Raw genomic sequence first — 19,199 nt, forward strand, 5'->3', positions numbered from 1 at the left:
TCTGTCAAGGTCAAGACCCATCTTTAATAAATAAGACGCTTTTAAACAAAAGGAAAGCAATAGATTAAGATAACATTTACAAAGTTAACATACAGTGTTTCTCGGCAACTGCTCGTATAGTTTGTTTGGGTGTGTTTCTTTTTTTCTTTTTTCTTATTTACAGCAAAGTCCGAGAAATAGATACCTCCTTCCCCTCCCCCCACCACACACACAATAGATCTTCCTTCACATGCAATCACCCAATCTCAAGTAACAAATTCTTAGTAGCAGTTACCTTTGAGTGTCCAGTTTTTAAGGATCGATAAAATTAAAAAGTGTACAGTATTTATTTTCTTCTTTCAGGTTGATTATGTGACCGCTCTGGCAAAAGCACTTTGACAACTGTAAGAGGAGAGGGCATGCGCGCACAGGGAACTGTGGGGGCTGAAGTCCTTCACTAGGTACTCTGCCTGACTTAAGCACGTTCCGCCAAGGAAAGGAGGAAGCCTCGAAAATACTGATTCCAAGGGGAAGAGGTTGTGCTCGGATTACGTTATATTTTCCTACCAATCTGAATCTCAAATTGTTGAAATGAAAAGGGAGAAAAATAAATTGGTTTGTCAATTTGATTTAGGAAGCCAGGTTAAAAGAGAAACTGAATTGAAGGACTCAAAATAAATGAACCCATCAGAGCTACCTTAAATGGTATTAGCATGGTGATGACTGGGTAGCCAGCAATAGGAACCCTATCCGAAGAAAAGAAATTGGGATGGAGAGGGCAAGGGAAGGGGAGACTACTAGGAAAAGATAAATGCTTAAAATCTGACCATCCTTAAAAAGAAACATTTTAATATTATAGAATGGAAAATACCTTTATAAATGTGATATTAACCATGGAGATCAGGTAAAAATAGGTTTCAGTCACAAATTTTTGACATCCACCAAGATTTCTTTGTATTTGAGTTTTCAATGAAGGCATAAATCACTTATGGTTCTACTTGACATGCTCTGAATCAACTCACCTCGTTATTTTACTTGTCAAAATGAAAGTTTACTTTGCATTATTCATACAATGATCAATCAAATAAAATTCAACTCTTTTAAGCTAAGACAATATTTGGTGAAATTTTAAAAAATAATTTGAAATTTAGTGTTTCATTGCATAGGGCAGTGACTTCTTTATTCAAAACAAAAAGTAAATACAGTTTCTATTTTTCAAATCGAGATTTTTTTTTGGGGGGGGGGGTATATTTTTTCTATCTTAGCCTTATGACTCCAAGGCTGGAATCTCACAGCATATTAACATCAACTCTTATTATCCATAGCTTCTGAGAGCAATAGTTCAACTACCAGTTTGCTCACGTAGGCAGAAGATATTATTTCTTTGGGATTTGGTTCAATGCCATTCACCCAAGGGGTTCAGAGTAAATGTCAGTTGATGACTATACTGATTGAACTTGGAACTAAAAATATTAAGCATCATTTCAAACTGTCTTAATTCTCTATTTCCTTTCTTCACCAATTAGAATTATAGTATTACCAGAGACTACCAATTTGTAGCATTAGTGGTCTTTGTTTCTAGTTATTTCTAAGGAAAAAAACAAAACAATTTAAGAGGAAAAAAATTATTGTGAATCAACCTGTGAAAAGTCTTTTTAAAAGAACTAAATGGCCTTCTTATTCCTACCGTGAACTTATTTTATATTCCCCATTTTTTCTATTCCTCTACTCTCCTAAAGAAAGCCTTACTTCTGCCAACATGCTGTACTTATCATTTGCATTCCAGAGTCTGTCAGGATCACTCAAGGTTAATCTTATTCCTGAAGACTTCCCTAACCTACCAAACTTCTATGTTTTCAAGTACTTCAATTAAGTAAAAGAAAGTTCCCTCATAAAATTGTTATGAAGACTTATTTTAAAAAAATACTTTAAAATTATTAATGTCAAGATTTTATAGGTAGTAATTATTTTTTTCAAGTTTATTTATTTAGAGAGAGTGCAAGTAGGGGAGGGGCAGAGAGAGAGAGAGAGAGAGAGAGAGAGAGAGAGAGAGAGAGAGAGAAAGAGAATTCCAAGCAGGCTCCACACTGCCAGAGCAGAGCGCGATGGTGGACTCAAACCCACAAACCATGAGATTATGACCTGAGCCGAAGTTGGATGCTTAACCAACTGAGCCACTCAGGTGCCCCTATTGATAGAAATTCTTAAGTTATTCAGGTGTGCTTGAAAGTGGTTTACTTGGGCATTTATTAATCCACCTGACCACAAGTGAAGGTCTAATAATAATTCACACAATAAAGAAAAATAAACTTTGGCCCCTGACCCTCAATAAATGGCAATCAGTAATTAGCACTGCCCACACTAAATGTAATTGTATTATATTTGAAAATGAAGTAATTCCTGCTCTTCCTTTCCTAAAATAAGCATTCAAATCTAAAAAGAAAAGGACTCAAACAAAAATGCCAAAGTGTAAATAAATACCAAACAAATAATAAATTATAGAAGGAGCCCCAACAAGAAAAAAGACCTTCCCTACTGAAATCCTGTGTTTTATTTAACCAGAAAGAAAGCACTGTCTAAAATTTTGTCTTCAGATCACAATGCTTAACCATTTATCGCTTTGAATGGTCATGGAAGGCTGTCAAAAGAGAGATTGCAGAGTTAACTCATTGAGATATACATGGATCAAATACATCTTTCTAAGCTTTCTTCCATTCCTACACTACTCACATCTGTACTCAATGTAGTACATGTGAGTCCTGGGTAATTGGTGGTTGCTCCCAAGACGTTTGCAGAATGAATGGATGAATAAATAAATGAACGGATGGATGGATGGATGGATGGATGGATGGATGAAATATAGTTTTTGCTTATCTAAAACAACCAAGATTTGAGTAAGTATTAAATTATTCTCCATTTAGAACAGCAATTACTTTTTCATCATGAGGAGCATGCAGATCATTTGATTATCATCATGAAATAACATTCATTCAGCTCTAATTGAACAGGAAACTTTGTTCCCATCTAAAAGTTTACAGTCTAATAAAGACACACACCTCACCTCTCCACAGAAACTGCTTCATTAAGTTCTCAATAGTACTCAGAGCTAAATCCAGTGGATGTTTTGTCAGTCTTTATCTTGCTTGATCTTGCAGTAACACTGACATAACTGACCATAATTGCTGGATATACCTTCCCTTTGCTTCCTTCATGCCGTCCTTGGTTTTCTCACATGTAGGGTTATGTGCCCTCTAGCATATCCGTGCTCTCTCTCACTAGCTCTCAATCTTCTTTGTTAACTGACTTTAAATACTGAGTTTCTCAGGGTCTAGGCCATTTTTTTTCTTTTTAAATTATTTTAATGTTTAGAGACAGAGTGCCAGTTGGTGAGGGGCAGAGAGAGAGAGAGAGAGAGACAGACAGACAGACAGACAGACAGAATATGAAACAGGCTCCAGGCTCTGAGCTGTCAGCACTGAGCTCAACCCAGGGCTCGAACCCATGAACCGTGTAATGATGACCTGAGCCAAAGTAGGACGCTTAACCAATGGAGTCACCCAGGCGCCCCTACCCTAGGCCAGCTTTTTTTTAATATTTTAAATTTTTTATTTATTTTTGAGAGAGACAGAGTGCGAGCAGGGGAGGGGCAGAGAGAGAGGGAGACACAGAATCTGAAGCAGGCTCCAGGCTCTGAGCTGTCAGCACAGAGCCCGATGCGGGGCTCAAACTCAGGAACTGCGAGATCATGACCTGAGCCGAAGTCGGACGCTCAACCAACTGAGCCAGCCAGGCACCCCCCTAGGCCATTTTTTCATCTCACTCTGTGAGTGGCTTTCCCAACTATAACAAAAGAACCAGGCTTATCCTATTGACAGCTATATTCCCAACATCTATCACTGTGCCTAGCACATAGTAAATAGATATTCAGTAAATATTTGTTAGATTGGGATGACTGGGTGGTTCATTCCATTAAGCATCCAACTTTGGCTCAGGTCATGATCTTGCAGTTCATGAATTCAAGCCCCACATCAGGCTCTGTCAGCCCCGCTGACAGCTCAAAGTCTGGAGCCTGCTTTGGATTCTGTGTGTGTGTGTGTGTGTGTGTGTGTCTGCCCCTCCCCTGCTCACGCTCGGTCTCTCTCTCAAAAATAAATAAAAACATTAAAATTTTTAAAAAATATTTGTTGTATTAAAGTTACATTTATGTGCAAAGGGCCAAGAATGCCAAAACAATCTAGATGGCAAAAATAATATACCTAGAGGACTTACACTACTAGATATCAAGACTTATTATGAAGCTATAGTAATTAGGCTACGGTTATTGGCACAAGGATAAGCAAAAGACACACGGAATAAAATAAAAAGTCCAGAAACAGATCCACATATGTATGGTCACCAGATTTATGAAAACAGTAACACTGCAGTTTGAAAGGATGTTTTTTTTCAATAAAGGATATTGGAGTCAACTGAATATCCATATGGAAAAAAAAAAAAAGACTTTCACCCTTGCCACACCATACACAAAAATCATTTCCAGATGGATTGTAGGCCTAAACGTAAAAGGTAAACAACAAAGCCTTTAAAAGAACATAGGAGAATATTTTCATGAGGTTGGAGTAGGCAACAATTTTAACAGGTCACAAAACCAATAACCATAAAGGAAAAATTTAATAAACTAAACAAATTAAATTAAGAACATCTGTTTACCAAGGACAGAATTAGAGTGAAAACTCTTGGAAGGAGAGAAATATATGCAATATGTATATTTTTCAACAAAAGACTTAGAATATATAAAGGACTCTTACAAATTAATAGTAAACATCTCAAAGAAAAAGACAAGCGACTTCAACAAAAGACATTCAAATGTTCAAAGAAAGTATATGAAAAAAGTACATGATTACCTCACTAATCATCAAAGAAATACAAAATAAAACCAGAAATGCTAAAATTGGAAAAGGCAGATAATGCCATACCTTAGCACAGATGTGGGAGCAACTCAAACACTGCTGGCAGAAGTATAATTTAGTATAGCTATACAACCACATTGTAAAACTATTTAGCAGGATCTACTAAAGCAAACATTCACATACCTTAAAACCTAGCAATTCTGCCTCTGGATATATAGCCATTAGAAATGCAAACCTATGTTCACCAAAAGACATGTTCAAAGCAGCATCAATCAGAAATAACCCATACCTGGAGACAACCCAAATATCCATCCACAATCAAATGGATAAGTGAATCTATATATAGATTCATATAATGGAATATCATAAGGCAAAGATAATGAATAGACTCTAATTCCATAGAACACAGATGAACTGCATGCATACAATGCTGAGTGAAAGAAGCCTAACAGGGCAAAGTACATACCATATGATTTGATTTATATAAAGTTCTAAAAAAACTAATTTATGGGGGTACCTGGGTGGCTCAGTTGGTTGAGTGTCTGACTTTGGTTCAGGTCATGATCTCATGACTCATATGAGTTCCAGCCCCGTATCACATCAGGCTCTGTGCTGACACCTCAGAGCCTGGAGCCTGCTTCAGATTCTGAGTCTCAGTCTCTCTCTGCCCCTCCCCAACTTGCACCGGCGCTCTCTCTCAAAAATAAATAAACATTAAAAAAAATTTTTTTAATAAATAAATAAAAAGAATTTTAAAAACTAATTTATGGATTAGAAGTCACCATAGTAGTTACCTCTGCAGAGAAATAATGATTTGTAGAAGACATAAAAAGGACTGCAGAGATGCTGGTGATATACTGTTTTCTTGAACTGGATGCTGTTACACAGGTGTATTTATTTTGAAAATTCAGAAAACCAGACATTTATAATATATGCACTTTTCTGTATTTTTGTTATATTTCCATTAAATTTCTAAAATTTACATATATACTTGTAAAGTTTTACTATCTTCTCTAAGTTAAAGAGAAAAAAAATAGCACAATATGGCCAAATAAAAAGGGGAGCCTTAAGTCTAGGTCATGGAGCTAGAGAAATAAATGGGGGACTCCCTACATGCCAGGACTGTCCCTACAGGTGCTACATGCAAAGATGAAAAAATCCAAAGTCCCTTGACTTCAAATACCTCGCAACCTAAGGAGGGAAAAGTAATTTTGGTCAACTATGGTAAATTAGATATCCTCTAGGTAACCTAGAAAGATTTTAAGATTGTTAAAGCCCAAGGCAATTTATAAGCAGGAAATCCACATCCTCTGAGTGAGGATCTATTAAACAATTCTAGCTCAGACTAAGTTTGAGAACATAACAAGAGAAAAGGGAGCAAAAAGGGAGCCTGGTGAGCCAGATGTGGTTTGGTGGGCAATCTGGAGAGCACCTGGAGTTCTTTATGTTTCTTGCCTCTCCATTAGCTTTTGGTTCATGCATTCATCAACAATTTTATGAAAGGCCTCCTAGCTACAAAGTAGCAATTCCAGAACTTCACCTGCTTTTTTTTTTTTTTTTTTTTTTTCAACGTTCATTTATTTTTTTGGGGGGGACAGAGAGAGACAGAGCATGAACGGGGGAGGGGCAGAGAGAGAGGGAGACACAGAATCGGAAACAGGCTCCAGGCTCTGAGCCATCAGCCCAGAGCCTGACGCGGGGCTCGAACTCACAGACGGGGAGATCGTGACCTGGCTGAAGTCGGACGCTTAACCGACTACGCCACCCAGGCGCCCCCTCACCTGCTTTTTTTTATTGAACTTGTAAGAGAAAACTGAGGCCATTAGACAGTAATGCCCTCAATTTCTCAGCTGTTTCGCACCAAGACCCTCCCCCCACCCCCTTCACAAACTTATCTGTAGTCCCCTCCATACTTCCTTTCCTTCTATTTCAGAGGAAGCTGAGTTCCCCTACAGGTCCACAATTAATCACTCCACCTGTAGTCTAGAGCTTATTCCTTCTAGTTTCCTTGAGACCTAGTTCATTAGTTTATTATTCCCAACATTCTCCATCCCATTCACGACAGGGTGTTTGAAAGAAGCCCCTATATCCCAGCTATGCTTTCATTTCCAGTTGATTCCCAAACTTAACTGCATGTGGCTTCTGCCCCTACCATCCTGCTAAAAAGTGCTCGTGCTACTGATCTTACTAAACTTACCAATGACCAATTGACACTGCTCAATTCTGATTTTATTTGGCATTCATCCTTCATAAAACACTTACAAGCCGAATTCTAAGATGGCCTTTCAAGATTCCAGGCCAGAAGGACAACAGGAACCTTAGTCCTGTAACTGTAATTCTGCCAACAAGAATGAGCTTGAAAGCAGATTTGACAACCTAAACAGAGGACCCATTCATGCTGCATCAGATTTCTGATCCCTAGAACCGTAAGTCATAAATAAGCTTGTGTTAAGACATTAAGCTTGAGGGAATTTGTTACACAGCAGTAGCAAACTAACTCCAGACTGTTCTGTTTTCTTTGAAGACACTGCTTTCCTGGTTCTTCAGTTCTTAAGTTTCTTCTGTCTCTTGGATACGAGATAGATCTTCCCTCAGGGTTCTCCTAATTCTACACTCTCCCTGGACAATGTTATATTCATGAACTGGGAAACAGGAGTTCACTGCTATCCAGGTTTTCAGATGAAATCTTTTTGCTAAGTTCCAAACAACTATTTAACAACTTCTCTGTCTCAGGATCCTGCAGCACCTCTTCTCACACGCGCCTTTGCCTTTATTCCTGGTTTACTTACCTTTCTCCTACTTAATGAGACCACGAACCATCTAGTCACTGAAGGTAGTAATTTGGACATGGTTTTCTCTTTCTCTTCTCACTCACTGAGGGACAAGTCCAATTGGTCACTAAAACCTATTACTTTGGCCTCCTAAATTTCTGCCTGACATCCCCTCCTCTTCATTCGCAGCCAGTTTAACACTACACCTGAACTATGGCAGGATTACCCTAATGTCTCTCATCTAGTACCCTTTCAAATGTGGCCTCCACACTAAAGCCCAATTAATCACTCAAATACAATTTTATTATGGTATGCCCCTTCCTAAAATTCTTTACTTTCCCCCTGCCAAGAGGATAAAATACAAACTTAACTCTTCTACTCTTCTTCCCAGCCATACCTAACTACTACAGGTCCCTGCACGGACCAAGCTCTTCTACCATAATGCCTCTGCACATATTCCTTCTGCCTGAAATACCTTTCTACCTCTTGATAACCAACTCTTACTCACCCAAAAGAACCCAGTTCAAACCTCTTTGAGGCTTTCCCTTGCCATGTGAGAATTGCCCATTCCCTCCTTTATATCCCTCCATAATACAAACATACCTCTATTAAAGTATTCTTCATGCTTTAGTATAATTATTTATTTGTACATCTATCCTTCCTAGAAAAGATTCAAGATCAGGACTCTATTCATCTTTGTAAGCCAGGCACTGGGCCTAAAACTTAGAGATAAAATAAAAGTTTATTAGATAAAAGTTTGTTGACCAAATCAAAGAACAAAGTTCTTTTAGCTCAATCTACAGAGGCTGAAAGCACTTATTTAACATTAGGTGAAGAGAAATTCTCTTGCCATTAAAAGTATTTCAAAAACACTAGGTTTGATGACATTATAACATTTAATGAAGATACTCCATACTAAAATTTGGTGGAATTAATTTACTCTTTCTCCCATTACAGGACATTTAGTTTGCTTACAAATTTTCACTATTTTTCAAATTGTTACATTAAGCCATATTTCTAAAGAAAAAATTACTTGTTTGAAAGGCAGAACATTAAGGCTTTTGATACATATTAACAAATTATTTTTAAAAAGTTGAAGTTTATGGTTCCTACAGAAATTAAGTTCTAATATGAAAACAGTGCATGATTAGTGTATATAACAAAGAATATAGTTACTGTTCTGATAATAACCTAATGTGGAAGTTTCTATTCTTTTGATATGCCAAATAAAATTCTCTTTCAGCATCCCAGTATATTCAATATTTTGTCATTCGTCATCATACCTTCATGTGATAAGGAAATATTACATATAAGTCTGTATACTTAGAGCCCATGATTATTACCTGGAGATTCCATTTCAAATGTCATGCCAATGTGTATGCACATGTATTCCATTAAAGAAAAAGAAACATCAACAGCCTTCATCTATATTTCCTACGTTTCTAAACTTCAATTGTAATTAATTTTATTTTAAAACTGAATATTCATGAAGGTGGACAAAAAAGTACAAATTTCCAGTTACAAAATGAGTCCTAAGGATGTAATGTACAACATGGTGACTATAGTTAATAATACTACATTGCATATTTGAAAGTTGCTAAGAGAGTAGACCTTAAAAGTTTTCATCATAAGATGGGGCACCTGAGTGGTTCAGTCGGTTGAGCATCTGACTTTGGCTCAGGTCATGATCTTGCAGTTTGTGAGTTCAAGCCCCACATCAGGCTCTGTGCTGACAGCTCAGAGCCTGGAGCCTGCTTTATATTCTGTCTTCCCTTCTCTCTGTCCCTCCCATGCTCATGCTCTGTCTCTCAATAATAAATAAACATTAAAAAAATCTTTTTAAGTTTTCATCATAAGAAAAAAAATTATAATGATGTGTGGTAATGGATGTTAACTTATTATCGTGATCATTTTGCAACATGTACAAATACTGATTATTTTGTACACCTGAAACTAATATAATGTTCTATGTCAGTTATACCTCAATTTAAAGGGGTGCCTGGGTGGCTCAGTTGGTTGAGCATCTGACTTTGGCTCAGATCATGATTTCATGGTTCGTGAGTTCAAACCCTGCGTTGGGCTCTGTGCTGACAGCTCGGAGCCTGGAGCCTGCTTCAGATTCTGTGTCTCCCCCTCTCTGCCCCTTCCCCAGTTGCACTCTGTCATTCTCTCAAAAATGAATAAACATTAAAAAAATTTTAATATTCATATATATATTATGTATCTGTATTCATCTTAGGTCTAAATAATGCACAGTGGCCTACGTATTTTTATATAAAAAGTTTTATGCATCAAAAATTTGTGAACTTGGGGCACCTGACTGTCTCAGTCAGTAAAGCATGTGACTCTTGATCCTGGGGTTGTAAGCTCAAGCCCTGTGTTGGGTGTAGAGATTACTTAAAAATAAAATCTTAAAGAAAAAATTTGTGAACTTATGGAATAACTAAATTTGTACTCTTAAGAGATGTGCCCCACAAAATGGGTGAAGAGGAGTAGGAGGTACAAGCTTCCAGTTATGGAATGAATAAAGGCATAAAGTAAAAGTCACAGGAATAAAGAATAAAAGGCACAGCATAAAGAATATGGTTAATAGTACTGTAGTAGCCTGTATGGTGACAGATGGTGGCTACACTTGTGGTGAGCACAGCGCCATATATAAACTTGTCCAATCACTATGTTGTACACCTGAAACTAATGTAGCATTGTGTGTCAACTATATTAAAAGAAAAAAAAGTATCCCACACTATTTTTAGATTTTACTGAACTGCAAATTGAGTCCCCTCACCACAATGTCATCTCCCTTTATAAACTGATTTGATACAACATCCCTCCCTCTAGTCAACTAGAGCTTATTCATTTTCCTACTCTTGTCATGGTTACTCAGTCATAAGAACCCTCTGAAAACATTTCAGGAAATACGGTTAAGTTTTATACAGGTCATTTTTCTCTCCCTATAATAACTATATTTTATATTTCAAATTTCCATTTTAAGAAATTTTTCTGACAGACCACATGTTCTTTCAGAAGACTTCAGAGAAGCAAACCCTACCCCCATTAATGTTTTAAGTTGTCTTCAAATCTGACAGGTTCACCATCTCACTTTAAATGCTTTTCAAAAGCCACCCTCATTAAATTGTAATCAACAGGCACCTCTCAAGGAGCTGGCTTCCATAGTTTCAACTTCTATCCCCAAAGTTTTAGCTTTGGCTCTGAGCACTTTCCCAAGAGCTTTCCAGACACCTGCTAGACATTTTCATGCACAAGGTTCGTCATGTCACTCATCATTATCTATAGAACAAGAGTCAAACACTTACCCTATATTTAGGATTCTCTTCTTCTAATCCCAACCTATGTTCCCAGATAGCATTATCCCCACTTCTCCAGGCAAGTTGGTCTACTCAGTGTCCTGAAGCTTGCTGTTGTTACCGATCCCATATGGAATGCCCTCCTCATCCTTTCTACTTATCTTAATCTCACCTTTTTGCACAGCCTCGTTCAAACACCAGTTCCTAACATCAGTTCCTATCGTATCACACATTTGTTGCTTTGTATTTCTATTTATCTTTTCTGGTATAATTATATTAATCCCCAACTTGAACCCTAGGCTTCTTGGGGGAAGGCATGGCAAAGTCTGGTATTTTGCAGGGAGCTCAGTAATAAAAGCTAACATTTATGGAACACATACTGTGTGCTAGACAAAATGCTAAGTGCGTTCCACGTATTAGTTCATTTAATCCACGTAAAAAACCCATGAGATAAATACTGTTACTATCCCTAATTCCAGATGACAAATGGAAACTTAGAAAGGTGATTTACCTGCCCAAGGTTGTAAAACTAGTAAATGTCAGATCTAGTACCTAATTTCAGGTTTGTCTGACTCTAAAGCTGTCTCTTTGTTAGTGACTCATAAAAGCAGATCCTCTTGTCCTATTTGATCCACAGAGCCCAGAACACAGCTTGGGCTTCAAAGCTGTGAAAAGAGGGCAAATTGTGGCTCAGCAACTTTTCTTTCTCCCATTGATACAAGCCTTTTATACAATGACCTTTGCCTGAAAACCAGAGATAAGCTCTAACCAAAGGATTCCAAATTCCACCCATGGGCAAGACCCAGTCCCACTCTAGGGTGTTCTAAAAACAGCCTGTCTTCAAGAGAATGAATCATCAAAAAAACCTGATTTTAGTCTTCAGGGATCTCAAGAGCAAGACCGGTCTAGGCCTGAAAATGATGTAGAAAGCCTTTCTTTGCCATAATCTCTGCTTTAAAAGCCAGTAATTTATAGGTGCTGTACAAGTTAGTGATCAGAGGGATCATCGAAACAAAGGGAAGGGCAATGCTCAGTATATCTACCCAGGTAACCCTTGGGTCCTAATATTTGAAACCAAGTAGTATTTGCCTTACATTGACAGACAGGATTACACTTTACCAAGCTTCCTCACCTTTATTATCTCACTTGATGTTAACGGCCCTGTGCAGTGGAGAGACAGCAGAGGTCCCTCATTGTGCAATGCACCAGAAGGCTAGTGGAGAATGAAATCTAGTATATGTTCTGCTCACTCAGCTCATGAACCTTAATGTAAAGCTGCATCTGCTTGGAAGAAGAGGCACCTTTTCCTAATTTCCATAAAGGGACTGTATGACCAGGTGACAGCCCCAAGGATAACTGTTGGAATCCCCACTTTAAACATGTAGATGTCCATTACACCTAAATAAAGCTAGAAAAAATACAAAACAGAGATGTGGAAACTCAGGCTCAAAGACGTTTCAAGATATAGTTAATAAGTAGTGGATCTAAGATTAGAATTCAAGTCTTCCAACTCACTAGGTGCATGCTTTTTCTTTTTTTTTCTTTTTTTTTTTTTTTTTTTTAATTTTTTTTTTTTCAACGTTTTATTTTTATTTTTGGGACAGAGAGAGACAGAGCATGAACGGGGGAGGGGCAGAGAGAGAGGGAAACACAGAATCAGAAACAGGCTCCAGGCTCCGAGCCATCAGCCCAGAGCCTGACGCGGGGCTCGAACTCACGAACCGCGAGATCATGACCTGGCTGAAGTCGGACGCTTAACCGACTGCGCCACCCAGGCGCCCCGGTGCATGCTTTTTCAACTACACTACAAGTCTCCCTTTGGTTCAGTTAATACAGGCTGACTTCTCATGTGGTCAGACTAGTATCTTCAGCACTTTGCTGCAAACAGCTGAACCAAAATCTAGAGCTTTTTGGTGTAGCCCTGTCCTAAGGCCATAACTGTTCTCTCACTGAGGAAACTGAGAATCAGATAAGTGTGCCAACTGTACCAAGAGGGATACTATAGATGGATCTCCCATCACTTCTGAAAAAACAAATTGGACCATCTGCCCTAATGTTAATGGATTGTACATCATCACAGTGGCAGGGAATCAACATTATTAATATTATGGGAGGTCGTGTATGGAAAGGACATTGGATATGAAATCCAATTATCTAAATTTAGATACCAGAATTACCACTTGTTAGGTGCCTGGCCCTGGGAGATAACAAAAACAAATATTAGGCACATCTATTTGCCTTGCCATGTACTTTGTTTACATGATGAGAAACTGCACACAACCCTAAGAGGTTATGTACCTTCATTATCCCCATTTCACAGGTGAAGATACTGAGACTCTGAGAAGTCCAAGTAACTTACCCTAGGTTATACCATTGGGAAATGAAGAAGCCAGGATTCAAACCACACAATCTGATTCTAAAACCTATGTTCTCAATTTCTTAGTCTTTGTTTCCTCTAGAATTAAATAGGGATAATAACAATGGCTGCCCTACCTAAGTCAGAATTATATTAGTGTGTATGAGGGCATTTTTAATAAACTATAAAGTAGTAAAGGTCAATGTATGAAATCCAAAGCTAATACTGACAGGCAGACAGGTTTATCTGGAATATCTACATTCAAGTACAGATTTGTCTCCTTTCCACTTAATATGGAGAGTCAAATGACCTATGTTAAGCCCATGCTTCTTGTAGCAACACTGATCTTGTTATCCAGACATTTCATAGCCCACCTCTTTCTATATCCTGTGTTCTCTACCATGGAAGCTGAGTACAGTGAGACATATCCTTAAATTGCTACAGGATACAGGTTTTATTCTTTATTAGTTTCAAAATTAGTGGATTGAGAGAATTTCTTCATCATTTGGTGATGACAATGATGATGATGTTCATACTAACTGATCACTTAGTCTATGTAGGCATCTAGCTAAGCATTTTATATGCCTTATCAGTTAATCCTCATAATAACTCTAAAAAGACAGAAGCTATCATTATACTCATTTTTCAGATAAGGAAACCAGGCCTTAGAAATGCTAAATAATTTTCCCAAGGTGACATATCCAGTCAGTGAATAAGCCCAGGTCTATTTTGATTCTAAAACTCAAACTCTAAAGTTTAACTCTTATCCCTTACCTCTTGCCACACCCAGAGGGCTTATAGTGCCCACCTTTTCTCCTTTACAATCAGGCTTCTGCCTCCCATTGCTTCTTCCTTTAGTGACTGTGTATTTTCCAAACCAAAACTGAAAACATGTGATCAGACAATCTTAAAGAAACTCCAGAAGAATCCAGCACCTGGAGTTATCCTTCTCCTCCATATGATCACCTAGAACAAGCCCTATTAGAGCATTCTTGGCTTTTCTTTTGAGCCCAGGCCTGCCTCAGCTTAGTGTTAAACCATCTCCTTTAATGTTAAGCCCATCTTCACCCAAAAACCTGAGAGTATCTTAGAGAATGAGACCTCAATTAGTCTTGTTATTCTGAAAAATTCCTCTCTTAAAAGAAACAGATGAAAGGAAGAAAAGTTCTACTTCATTCATTCATTCATTCATTCATTCATTTATTTAAAGAAAGAAAGAGTGAGAGTGGGGGAGGGGCCCAAAGAGTGAGAGCAGGGGAGGGGTCGAGAGAGAGGGACAATCCCAAGCAGGCTCCGTGCTGTCAGCACAAAACCCAATGTGGGGTTCAATCCCACAAACCATGAGATCATGACCTAAGCTGAAATCAAGAGTTGGATGCTTAACCGACTGAGACACCTAGGCACCCTTTTTCTTTTTTAAATAAGAAGTCCTTGAGACATCCCTTTGAAACATCCCACACCCTTCCAGCAATGGCCTCTCCTAGGGAGAGCAGAGGAGGAACAGAGTTAATCTCTTAAGGGAAAGACATTGTTTTGTCTCTCCGTTTATTAAGTTTATTTCTTTATTTAAGTAATCTCTATACCCAACATGGTAGAGAGGATCAAACTCATGACCCAAGATCAAAGAGGTGCATGTTCTTCCCACTTAGCCAGCCAGGTGCCCCTGCCTCTCGATTTTAAAGTGGCTCTGGTTTCAGATTCTGTGTCTCCCTCTCTCTGACCCTCCCCGGTTCATGCTGTCTCTTCCTGTCTCAAAAATAAATAAAACATTAAAAAAATAAATTAATTAAAAAAAATAAAAAATAAATAAAATAAAGTGGCTCTTAGTTGCTGTTTGCACTGTAGGTACTCCCTACAAAAGAGAGGACAAAGAAAAAAAAAAAGCCCTAAATTTCACTTACAGAAATAATTTGCAAATTCATCCATTCAACACATTTATTGAGCACCTATTATGTAGTAGGCTCCCAGCATTCACAATTGCTCTCTTCCATCTAAATACAAGATCAAGAAGGCTCAAAAGTTGTATACAAGAAAAGATCTTCCTGCATAGGGGAAGGAAGGAATGGTTGTTGGAAAAATAAAAATAAATAAGAAAGTATCAGATAAATGTAAGTGCTATAAAGAAAAAAAGTGACGTGTGCTCGCTTTGGCAGCACATATACTAAAAACGGAATGATACAGAGAAGATTAGCATAGCCCCTGCGCAAGGATGACACACAAATTCGTGAAGTGTTCCATATTAAAAAAAAAAAAAAAAAAGAAAGAAAGAAAAAGGTGATGTGATTGAGAGAATCTGATTCTCTCATTAAAGGTCTCCATGAATTGAACTTGCTCCTGAATTTAAAAGGACCCATCCAGGCAAAGAACTGGTGGCATAGGATGGAAAGGGAACAGCTAATGAACAGATCCTGATGGAGGAGGAATAAGACTAGAGCAGAGATTGCCAAACTTTTTCTGTGAAAGAGCCACATGGTCAATATTTTAGGCTTTGTAAATCACAGAAGTTCTCCTGAATATAACTGGTTTTGTTCCAGTTGTTACAGTTGTTTTACAATCCTTTAGAAATGTAAAAATCATGCTTAGTCCTCTGGCAGTATAAAAATAGGCCTCTGGCAAAATTTGGCCCCTGCCTTAGTTTTCTGACCTGTTTTAGAGGAACAGCTATCTACTGTAGCTAGAGGGCAAGTAAACAACGAGGAAAGTGGTACAAGATGGGATCTGAAAGGTAGGCAGGAGCCAGATCATGTAGGGTCTTTTAGACTAAGTTAAGACTTTGGATTTTTTTCTAAGTCTGATGGGAAATCCCTGGACAGTTTTAAGTAAGGCAGTAATATGATCTGCTTTAAGCTTTTAAAAAGACCACTGTGGTTCTCTGCAGAGAACAGATTGCATTTGGGATAAGAGTGGAAACCAAGGGGCACTTGGGTGGCTCAGTTGGTTAAGCGTCCGACTTCGGCTCAGGTCATGATCCCACGGTCCGTGAGTTCGAGCCCTGCGTCGGGCTCTGTGCTGACAGCTCAGAGCCTGGAGCCTGCTTCCGATTCTGTCTCCCTCTCTCTCTCTGACCCTCCCCTGTTCATGCTTTGTCTGTCTCTATCTCAAAAATAAATTAAAAATTTTTTTTAAAGTTAAAAAAAAAAAGAGTGGAAACCAAGAAATAGTTGATTAGGAGGCCAGCTATTGTATCATCCAGGCAAGCAAAGAGGGTGGTGGTGGTAAAGATAGAAAGTGAACTTAACACCCTCAGTGAAAGCTATGTTTATCACTGATGAACAAAATCATGGATGGATTCTTGAAATTTTACTTTAAAATCAAAAGAGTTGTATAAAGAGCTTAGGTTGAGCTATAAATAGTATTAAGTTTGATTCATAGGAAAATCTTAGTTACTCAAATTTTTAGCAATATTTTGACATTTTTGATTTATAGATATTTGACTTTCAGGAAGATCATCTTTTCCACTCTCTTCCTAGTAAAATGATTCAGTTTCTCCTCTGATTCCTCATATTCATTATTTTCCCCTTTTCACCTAAATGTATTATAAAGTAGACTTAGAATGTTCCTCTCATTTCAGAGTGCACTGCAGTCAACCAAAAGATAACTGCTCTTTTAAAAATCTGAGAAACTTCCAACTTCCCTTGGCAACACACCCCTCTCTCTCAAAATTCCCATCACGAGGAAGTTGTAAATGTAAGTGGTTCTCACACTATCCAAAATCATTTCCTTGTTCTTTCTCTAATAAAAATATTGCTAAATTTTGAAAATTCATCAAGCTGTACCTATACTTTGGGTACTCTTTTTGTATATTTCTCGAGACTTTTTTTTAGAAACCGGGGGTGGGGAATGATCCAGACACATACGTAAAGAGGTTCCAATGATGGCAACCTTTAGGGGGTAGCCAGATGAGACAGTGTCAATGGTTGAGTTCCTTGGAGACAGATTCTGAGACCAAGTTTTGCATGCAAATGATTCATTGAGGATAGGACACAACTGACAAATATATGTGCAATGAAATAAGGAAGGCAGGAAGAGTCAGAGAGATACACTGACTCCCAAAGTGGTTACAACTGAGTACTCAGTCCATCTTGTGATGAGCTCTGGAGCTGAGACAGCCCTCAGACTTGTCCTCAAATGAGGCAAGGAAGCTAAGTCTTTGCATCTTATCACTGGCTGTGGGCTCCCAGGAGCATAACCTAGAGTGAGGCAGTTCCCTGCATCCTAAAGCAATGCCCAGTAAGAACAAAACAAAGCAAAGCTTCACATCACCAGGAGCCAATATTCCCATCAGCTATGTGATAAGCACCTTCCCTATGAAGAGACAATCTCGGTTGTAGCATCACAACATCCACTACAGAGGGACATTCAGGTATTCTCATGTAGTTGGTTTACTGTTTAATGTTTGTCATGGTGCATAGTATTAATTTAACATGGGTATACTGTATTTTAATTAAAATACTCTAGTAAAATTTAGTATGTCAAATATACTAATTAGCATGCTAATTAGTATTTTCACTAAAATACTTTTATTATGTAATATAGTATTTTACCATGGGCACACACATTTTTATTAAAAATAAACAGAATTTGGGGCAACTGGGTGGCTCAGTCGGTTGAGCAGTTGAGCGTCTGACTTCAGGTTAGGTCAGGATCTCAGGGTCTGTGAGCTTGAGCCCCATCTCAGGCACTGTCCTGACAGCTCAGAGCCTGCTTCAGAGCCTGTGTCTCCCTCTTTCTCTCTGCCCCCCCCTCAATAAACATAGAAAAAAAAATTTAAATAAACAGACTTCATGTTCAAGTATTTAGGAACATACTTATAAAAAATACTGCTGGAAAAGTGACTCAAGTGCCATTTCAACTGTGTACCTTTATGCAGTTGGTGATTAAATTTGCATCAGTTTTTACTCTTCCTTCTATCAAGTCATATGGCTCCTTCTGTGATAAGACTCCTCTATCCTTTCCTGTCACTGCCACCAATTCTGGTCCCCATGTTCATCTCCTCAAACCTAAAATGTCTCCTGTGTCCAATTTCATCCAAGTTATTACAGGGGATATGGGAATGTTCCACTTCATAACTTGTATTAATTCCTCAAATAGTCACTGTAAGGCTTTAGGTAAATAACTTTGGGCAAGAAGACACAATCCCTCCGTCTCTTATAAACATTAATTACCAGTGAGTAGGCTTTCGTCAATATCATGATAAATAATTTCATAGAAGCTGTGATAAAAATGCCATGAAAAAGTACTAGATGTTATGAAACCATATGATGTCAGGACATGGATTAGGGGGTCAAAATGTTTTCTAAAGTAAGCAAGCTGAGGGGTAGCTTAGTCGGTTGATCATCCAAATCTTGACTTCGGCTCAGGTCATGATTCCAGGGTTGTGGGATTGAGCACTACATCAAGCCCCACCTTGGGCTCCTCGCTAAGTGTGGAGTCTGAATAAGATTCTCTCTCTCTCTCCCTCTGCCCCTCTCCCAAGCTCATGCCCTCTCTCTCCCTCTCCAAAATTAAAAAAATATATTGTGTAAGTAAACAAGCTGAGCCTTAAAGAGTTCAAAAGAAGTGTGTTCCGTTCAAAAAGAATACCAAGGTTCCTCCTACCTTTAGGCTCTGAAGAGGAGGCAGCACATTGTACTCAAGGAACTAGGGAAGAAAGCCAGTAGCCAGCCAGCATTCTAGAGCTTAGGTAAGTAAGGGAAACTGGTAAGTAAGCAAGGGCAATATAAAGCCATTACAAGTAGGATTTTATTTTGGTCTTTTTCGTCTTTTAATTTTGAGATAATTTCAGAATCGCAAAAATATTATAAAAAATAATTTCCCTATACTTTTCAACCACATTCCCCAAATGTTAACAATTTAAATAGCTACAGTATAATTATCAAAA

General features: G+C 38.2%; 1 protein-coding gene and 1 non-coding gene across 12 annotated transcripts in view; one reads left to right on the forward strand and one right to left on the reverse strand.

Annotated features, from left to right (window-relative positions):
• Positions 1–19,199, reverse strand: part of CPEB3 (cytoplasmic polyadenylation element binding protein 3) — a 197,144-nt gene that overhangs the window by 165,327 nt on the left and 12,618 nt on the right. For 2 of the 11 annotated variants that reach the window (XM_043596974.1, XM_043596975.1), the window contains exon 1: positions 275–442. The exons of 8 other annotated variants lie outside the window; for them this stretch is intronic. The gene's annotated coding sequence lies outside the window, so the exon portion shown is untranslated. Of the gene's footprint in view, positions 1–274; positions 443–19,199 lie in introns of those variants that run through there. One more of the 11 variants, XM_043596979.1, reaches the window with a different exon arrangement.
• LOC122493570 lies at positions 15,456–15,562 on the forward strand. Its single transcript, XR_006299932.1, has one exon. It is a non-coding gene; the product is annotated as a U6 spliceosomal RNA (small nuclear RNA).

The sequence above is a fragment of the Prionailurus bengalensis genome, chromosome D2, assembly GCF_016509475.1.
Source record: "Prionailurus bengalensis isolate Pbe53 chromosome D2, Fcat_Pben_1.1_paternal_pri, whole genome shotgun sequence".
NCBI lineage: Eukaryota > Metazoa > Chordata > Mammalia > Carnivora > Felidae > Prionailurus > Prionailurus bengalensis.